Below are 7,952 nucleotides of genomic sequence, written 5' to 3'. Positions count from 1 at the left end.
CCTTCCCCCCTTTTCCTTAATATTAAAAGGGATAGAAAGTAAGAGAGAAAGAAAGATAGAAGAAAGAAATCTCCAAATGAACTTTTATTAATTGTAAATAACCCCGTTAGGCAAAGATGAGCATTGGTAACCCACCAAAAACACCCATCCCACCTACTGGAAATGGGGGTGTCATGTTCTCAAAATTACTTGATGCTGTTTAAGAGAAAAATATTTTTCGGGTACCCAAGAAAAATAATATATTGGCCAAGCGCTGGAAAAGCTAGCTGTTTTTGTCCAGTCCTTTTGGGATCGATCCTTTTGGCTAGCCGATTTATTGTTAATATGTATGCAATTTTTGGAAAAAGCAGTAGTGCCAGAGGCAGAAGTTCGATCTTCATAATTGTCCTGTTTTTTGTTCTGAAAGTAAGCAGACTTTAGAAATCATTAGTACAGGTATGTTAGTACATATATAATTTTTTAAGGGAACATCATTTGAGGCATCTTGCTCGAGGTGCCAGAGGCATGCTTTTGGGGTTAAATCACCCATGCTGCCTGCTGTCTTCAGCATTGTTCTGCTTTTTGTAAATACAGGGCTCTACCTGCATATACACCAATAGGACAGAAGAGGGTATAAGTTCTCCAAGCTGTAAGGAATAATGTCAAGCTGTTAAGAACCAGGTAGCTCTTAAGATTCACTTGTTATATGGTCAGATCTAATCTTTATAAGTTTAGTTGGTAGCCATATATTTTTACTCCCTGTGGAAACATATGCATACCCACGACCCCATCTCAAAACTACTGCAGGTTTCCATTTCATACTTTCCAAGTCCTTGAAGAATATTGGTTGCCCCAATTCTTCAGTTTTTTCTATTATCCAATGTCTCTCCGCAGCTGATGTCCCTTCATCATTCACATTAAAAAAATTTAGAGTAAACAAAGCATTATTTAATCGGTCCCTGGGTGTCTTTACCCTTCCCTTTTGTTTAATAAGCATTTCTTTTAAGGTACAATTAGCTCTTTCCACAACTGCTTGTCCTGTGGGGTTGTGAGGTATACCAGTAACATGTTTTATATTATAATACATAAAGAAGTTTTTCATCTTAAGGGACACATATGCAGGAGCATTGTCAGTCTTAATTTGTGCAGGTATTCCCATAAATGCCATTATTTCCAGCAAATGAGTAATCACAGTCAGCCCTTTCAGAACTTAAGGCAGTTGCCCATTGAAAACCTGAATATGTATCAATGGTATGATGCACATATCTCATTTTTCCAAATTCTGTAAAATGAAACACATCCATCTGCCAAATTTCATTCCTTTTGTTACCTCTAGGGTTAATTCCAGCAGGTAATGGTAGTTGACTATATAAGGAACATGTAGGACACTTATTAATTATTTCTTTTTTTTTTTCTAACTAAAGATTTATTTACTTATAACATATACAGAATTCTGCCTACATATAGACCTGAACACCAGAAGAGGGCACCAGATCTCATTACAGATAATTGTGAGCCACCATGTGGTTGCTGGGAATTGAACTCCCAGACCTCTGGAAGAATAGACAGTGCTCTTAACCTCTGAACCATCTCTCTAGCACCCTAATACCCTTAAAACCCACATGAAAACCAATCACTTGGCAATCTGATGACTCCCTCCCGGGGTGACTTCTACTCCATCAGTCTCTTTCTCCTATTGGCACCCAACGAATTTAATATATCTACACACTTAAAAATCGTAATTTGTCATAGTTTGTCAGAGGGCATAAGCTCCCAAAGAGAAAACATAAGCTTAGAACCTTAGAGCCGCCGGGCGTGGTGGCGCACGCCTTTAATCCCAGCACTCGGGAGGCAGAGGCAGGTGGATCACTGTGAGTTCGAGGCCAGCCTGGACTACAAAGTGAGTCCAGGACAGCCAAGGCTACACAGAGAAACCCTGTCTCGAAAAACCAAAAAAAAAAAAAAAAAAAAAAAAAGAACCTTAGAGCCAACTTAGCAAAGCAGAGTTGACTGCCCCTAACTGAGCCTGTCACACCTGCCTGGGAAACAAGCTATTTCCAAACTTTAGCTATTGGAAAGACCGAGTCCTTAACAAGAGCGGTTCTTTCCTAAAGCCTTACATGCTTTGAAAGTCATACTGTCAGCTTGGTACACATGTCTTCACAGGTGAGGCTCAGCTCTCACAGAGCAGCAGTGACAACAAAGCTCTGGAAAAGTAAAAGTTCTGCTGTTGTTTTATAAAGAGAGAGAACTGGGTTTGAAATTTCATAGACAGATACAAATAATTGGGTTTTTGTTTGTTTGGTTTTGTTCTTTTTTTTTTTTTTTTTTTTTTTTTTTTTTTGTCAAGACAGGGTTTCTCTGTGTAGCCTTGGTTATCCTGGACTCTCTTTGTAGACCAAGCCGGCCTTGAACTAACAGAGATCTGCCTGTCTCTGCCTCCTGAGTGCTAGGATTAAGGCTGTGTACCACCATGCCTGGCCAGTAAAAATAGTTTTAAGGTTGATAGGTTTTAAAAAAAAAATAGGTATATAGGGGACTGGAGAGATGGCTCAGAGGTGAAGAGAACACTTGTACTGTCCTCAGTTCAATTCCCTAGCAACCACACAGTGGCTCACAACCATCTACAGTGAGATCTGGTGCTGTCTTCTGGCCTGCAGGTGTTGCATGTAGGCAGAACACAGTAAACATAATAAATAAATAAATCTTTTTTTAATAGGCATATAAAGATGAAAGGCACAATAACACAGAGGCTTTAGACTTTGTTAAATGCTGTATTAAATAATGCTTAGAACCGGGCAGTGGTGGCACACACCTTTAATCCCAACACTCAGGAGGCAGAGGCAGGCAGATCTCTGAGAGTTCGAGGCCAGCCTGGACTACAGAGTGAATTCTAGGACAGCCAAGGCTACATAGAGAAACCCTGTCTCGAAAAACCAAACCAAACCAAACAAAACAAAATAATGCTGAGATACAAATAGGAGAGATTGTAACTACAGTTTTTACTTTAATAATCATTCTTGCTTTCTATAATTCTTCAAAGGAAAAGGCTTTAGAGAAAAAAATTACAAAAAATTATAGATTGGACTGAGGAAAATGCTAGGGAAAAAAGAAACAGAAGAACTGGGACACACAGAATCATATAATTCCAAAATATTGGAGAGATTTGATGACAGTCATTCTAGAACCAGGCCCCCAGTTACAATGGCCTCAGTGATGGAACAACGCAATAGGACGGGAGGTGTGGATATTGTCAAGGATCAGTTACCAGGTGAAGGACTGTATTATGGACTAGAGTACAGATTGCCCTTGATGATGCTGTCCTAGGACAATGCCGAACAATGGCCATGAATGCTTGGGACAAGGCTGAACAACAGGGACAAATGGAATCATCTGCAAAAACAAGGTTCAAATGAACCTTTTACTGACTTTTTACTTAGACAAACTAAAGCTCTGAATAGAACAATAGCAGACCCAAATGCCAGAGAATTTTGTACTTTCATCTCTGGCTTTTGACAATACTAAAGGACACCTTTAATCCCAGCACTCAGGAGGAAGAAGCAGGTGGATTGCTGAGAGTTCGAGGCCAACCTGGTCTACAAAGCGAGTCTAGGACAGCCAAGGCTAGACAGAGAAACCCTGTTAAAAAAAAAAAATGAAAAACCAAGGCAGTAAGACTCGTTGACTGCTAAATCAGTGACACCAAAATAGATAGTTTATATGCCAGATGTGAAAGTCCCCCTATATGGAGAGGCCATAGGGCAACCTCAGTGGTCATCCTAAAAAGGATAGTAATAATTCAAGGAAAAGATTTCAAAAAAATTTTCCTATAAAACGTAAAAGATAGGGAAGGAATGGTCATGTGGCTCATGAATGTAGGTCATCCAAAGAGATCCCAGGCAATTCCTTAATTTCGGAAAACTGACAAAGGGGTTATGCTCAAGGCCAACAAAACACAACATGAAACATTTGTTTTCTATTCACTAAAAAGGGATTATTCTAAAGAACAACCAGAAAATTCAAGGTCTGATAAGACAAATAGGGCTACTTAAGACTTAGAAAACCCACTTAATGGAGATAAAAATGCTCCTAGGGATAAAACAAGAGGCGCTGAAGGTACCAAAATATATTTTGGCAAACTGCTATAAATTGTAAGAGGCCAAAATTAAAATTACAGTTAAATGGCAATGAGATTAAGGGGTTCCTGGATACTGGGCAGACATAACAATAATTTCTGAAGATTCCTGGCATCCTGTTTGGCCACTTCAAAAGGTATCTACAGCCGGGCGTGGTGGTGCACGCCTTTAATCCCAGCACTCGGAAGGCAGAGGCAGGCGGATTGCTGTGAGTTCGAGGCCAGCCTGGTCTACAAAGCGAGTCCAGGACAGCCAAGGCTAACACAGAGAGACCCTGTCTTGAAAAACAAAAACAAAAACAAAACAAAAAAAAAGAACCAAAAGGTATCTACTACACAGTTCCTAGGGATTGGAACATTGTCTCAAATAAAACAAAGCATCAGATGGCTTAAATGTAAAGGGCCAGAAAGTCAAATAGGAAAATTAAGGAGGTATGTGGCTGACATAGCCATACTTTATGAGGAAGAGGTCTGTTACAACAATGGAAAACCCAGATTAACATCCCTCCAATTTCAGATACAAGCCAGGAAACAGGTGATACTCCTGATGAAAAAAAATTATTAAAAAGGGTTATCAAAGACAATTACAGACTGTCCATTAAAAAGAAACAGGTTTGCCGGGCGTGGTAGCACCCAGCACTCGGGAGGCAGAGGCAGCTGGATCACTGTGAGTTCGAGGCCAGCCTGGTCTACAAAGCGAGTCCAGGACAGCCAAGGCTACACAAAGAAACCCTGTCTCAAAAAACCAAAAACGAAAAAAAAAATATATATATATAGCTTTATAAGCTGGGTGTGGTGATGCATGCTCTTCATCCCAGCACTCAGGAGGCAGAGGCAGGTGGATCACTGTGAATTTGAGGCCAGCCTGGTCTACAAAGTGAGTCCAGGACAGGCAAGGCTACACAGAGAAACCCTGTCTTGGGAGGAAAAAAAGATACAGCTTTATATTGGGGAACCACTGCTGATAAAACACCTACAGCCAGGCCGGGTGTGGTGGCGCACGCCTTTAATCCCAGCACTCGGGAGGCAGAGGCAGCTGGATCACTGTGAGTTCGAGGCCAGCCTGGTCTACAAAGTGAGTCCAGGATGGCCAAGGCTACACAGAGAAACCCTGTCTCGAAAAAACAAAAAACAAACAAACAAACAAAAAGACCCACCTACAGCCTTTTCGATAAAATGGTTGACTGACCAACCTATTTGGGGTTTTTTTGTTTTTGTTTTTTGGTTGTTTTGGTTTGTTAGTTTGAGACAGGGTTTCTCTGTGTCAGATCATGGAGTTACAGACAGGTGTGAGCTTCCACGTGGGTGCTGGGATCTGAACTCCAAACAGCTCTTTATTGACAACTGTTACACCCACTGAAGGCATTCCTCCACAGACAACAAATGACTCTCATTTTTGTCCAAAGATACCACCTCCCTTAACAGGAAATCTTTTTTTTTTTTTTTTTTTTTTGAGACAAGGTTTCTCTTCTAGCCCTGGCTGGGAAATCTTTGTGGGGTTTTTTGTTTGTTTGTTTGGTTTGGTTTTATTGTTGTTGCTTTGTTTTTCGATACAGGGTTTCTCTATATAACAGCTCTGGCTGGCTGTTCTGGAACTCACTTTGTAGACCAGGCTGGCCTCTAACTCATGGAGATCCACCAGCCTCCGCCTCCCAAGTGGTGGGATTAAAGGCAGTCATGATTATACTCGACTATGAGACTTTTTATTTTTAATTTATGCTAGTGTCCACTATCCCAATCAAAAAAATTGCAATATACTCACCTGCAAGATCCACACGTGTTCCTGGCCTAGGCGTGGTGGCACATGCCTGTAATCCCAGGACAGCCAAGATAACACAGAGAAACCCTGTCTCAAAAAGGAAAAAAAAAAAAAAGGTTGGAGAGATGCCTCAGTGGTTAAGAGCACTGGCTGCTTTTCCAGAGGCTCTGAGTTCAGTTCCCACTTCCCACCAACCACATGACGGCTCACAGGCATCCAACACCATCAATCCCCTCTTCTGGTATACTCATATACATAATCGAAAACAACAAACTTAAATTGCCTTTCCACAGTATTCTCAGTTCTACTCCATTCAGGGGCATGTTTTCCCGGTATGAGCAGGGTGAGCACAGTTTTCCAGCAATCCTGTTTATTTCACAGCATTTTTCTTGCAGTACTCTCTGTTGATGGCTGCTAGATTAGTTTATTTGTTTCATTCTTTGATAACATTAGTGATTCTACCCAGCACTCAGGAGGCAGAGGCAGGTGGATCGCTGTGAGTTTGAGGCCAGCCTGGTCTACAAAGTGAGTCCAGGACAGCCAAGGCTACACAGAGAAACTCTGTCCAGAAAAACAAAACAAAACAACAAAAACAAACAAACAAAAACCAGAGAGAAAGAGAGAGAGAGAGAGGGAGAAGGATTGGACTATTATGTTTATTTGATAAGCTTTATGGCACAAGACCTGAGCGGTGTTGATCTATTTTAACCCTCTAAAATAATTTAGCTACCTCCAAGCTGAAACCCCTGAGATACTTGAATTTTATGGCTATCTCTGCTCCAGCTGAGACCCCTCCTCTTGGTTGAATCTGGAGTTCCTCTCTCTCTTCTCTTTCTCCTCTAACCCCTGGCTGGCACAAAGTCCAGACCTATTCTCTACCTCACTCAGTCATTGGCTATCACGCCTCTTTATTGACATTTCAGGGAACAATTGGGGAACAAAGTTTAGACAGGAAATTCTCCGAACAAGGATTGTAACCAGACATGAGGAGGACAGAAATCAGCATTTCAGTCTTTTCTTGGGGGCGTTCTAGACAGGGTTTCTCTGTAGCCTTGGCTGTCCTGGACTTGCCTTGGAGATGAGGCTGGCCTCTGCTGCCTCTGACTGGGATTATGGGTCTGTGCCACCAGCATCAGCATTTGAATCTTTACAGAGTACATAATAACATTTTGCCTCAGTAAAAGATTTTACCCACCTGGAGCAGGGTGGTGATGGTGCACACCTTTAATCCCAGCAGAGGCAGGTGGATAGCTGTGAGTTCAAGGCCAGCTTGGTCTACATAGTTAGTCCTAGACAGCCAAGGATACACAGAGAAACCCTGTCTTGAAAAACCACCACCACAATCACCACCACCACCAACAACAACAACAAAAAGATTTTATGCCCCTGGAACTGGAGTTGCAGACAGTTGTGAGCTGCCATGTGGGTGCTGAGAACTGAACTGAACCTGGGTCCTCTGCAAGAGCAGCAATTGCTCTTTTTGTTTTGTTTTGGTTTTTGGTTTTTTGAGACAGGGTTTCTCTGTGTAGCCTTGGCTGTCCTAGACTTGCTTTGTAGACCAGGCTGGCCTCAAACTCACAGCAATCCACCTGCCTCTGCCTTCTGAGTGCTGGGATTAAAGGCGTGCGCCACCACACCGGGCGAGCAGCAATCGCTCTTCACCACTGATCCATCTTCTCTGTGTAGCCCTGGCTGTCCTGGACTCGCTTTGTAGACTAAGCTGGTCACGTACATCTGCCGACCTTTGCCTCCCCAAGTGCTGGGAGTACAGGCGTGTGCCTGGCTTCCAGCCCCTATTCTATTTTTTGTTTTGTTGTTTTTGGTTTTTCTTTTCTTTCTTTCTTTTTTTTTTTTTTTGGTGTTTCAAGACAGGGTCTCTCTGTGTTAGCCTTGGCTATCCTGGACTCGCTTTGTATACCAGGCTGGCCTCGAACTCACAGCGATCTGCCTGCCTCTGCCTCCCGAGTGCTGGGATTAAAGGCGTGCGCCACCACGGCCGGCTTGTTTTTGGTTTTTCAAGACAGGGTTTCTCTGTGTAACCTTGGCTTTCCTGGACTTGCCTTGTAACCAGGCTGGCCT

Source organism: Acomys minous, assembly GCF_964271855.1.
Source record: "Acomys minous genome assembly, chromosome: 3".
Classification (NCBI taxonomy): domain Eukaryota; kingdom Metazoa; phylum Chordata; class Mammalia; order Rodentia; family Muridae; genus Acomys; species Acomys minous.
The sequence above is the reverse complement of the archived record's forward strand: the minus strand, read 5'-3'. Positions refer to the sequence as shown.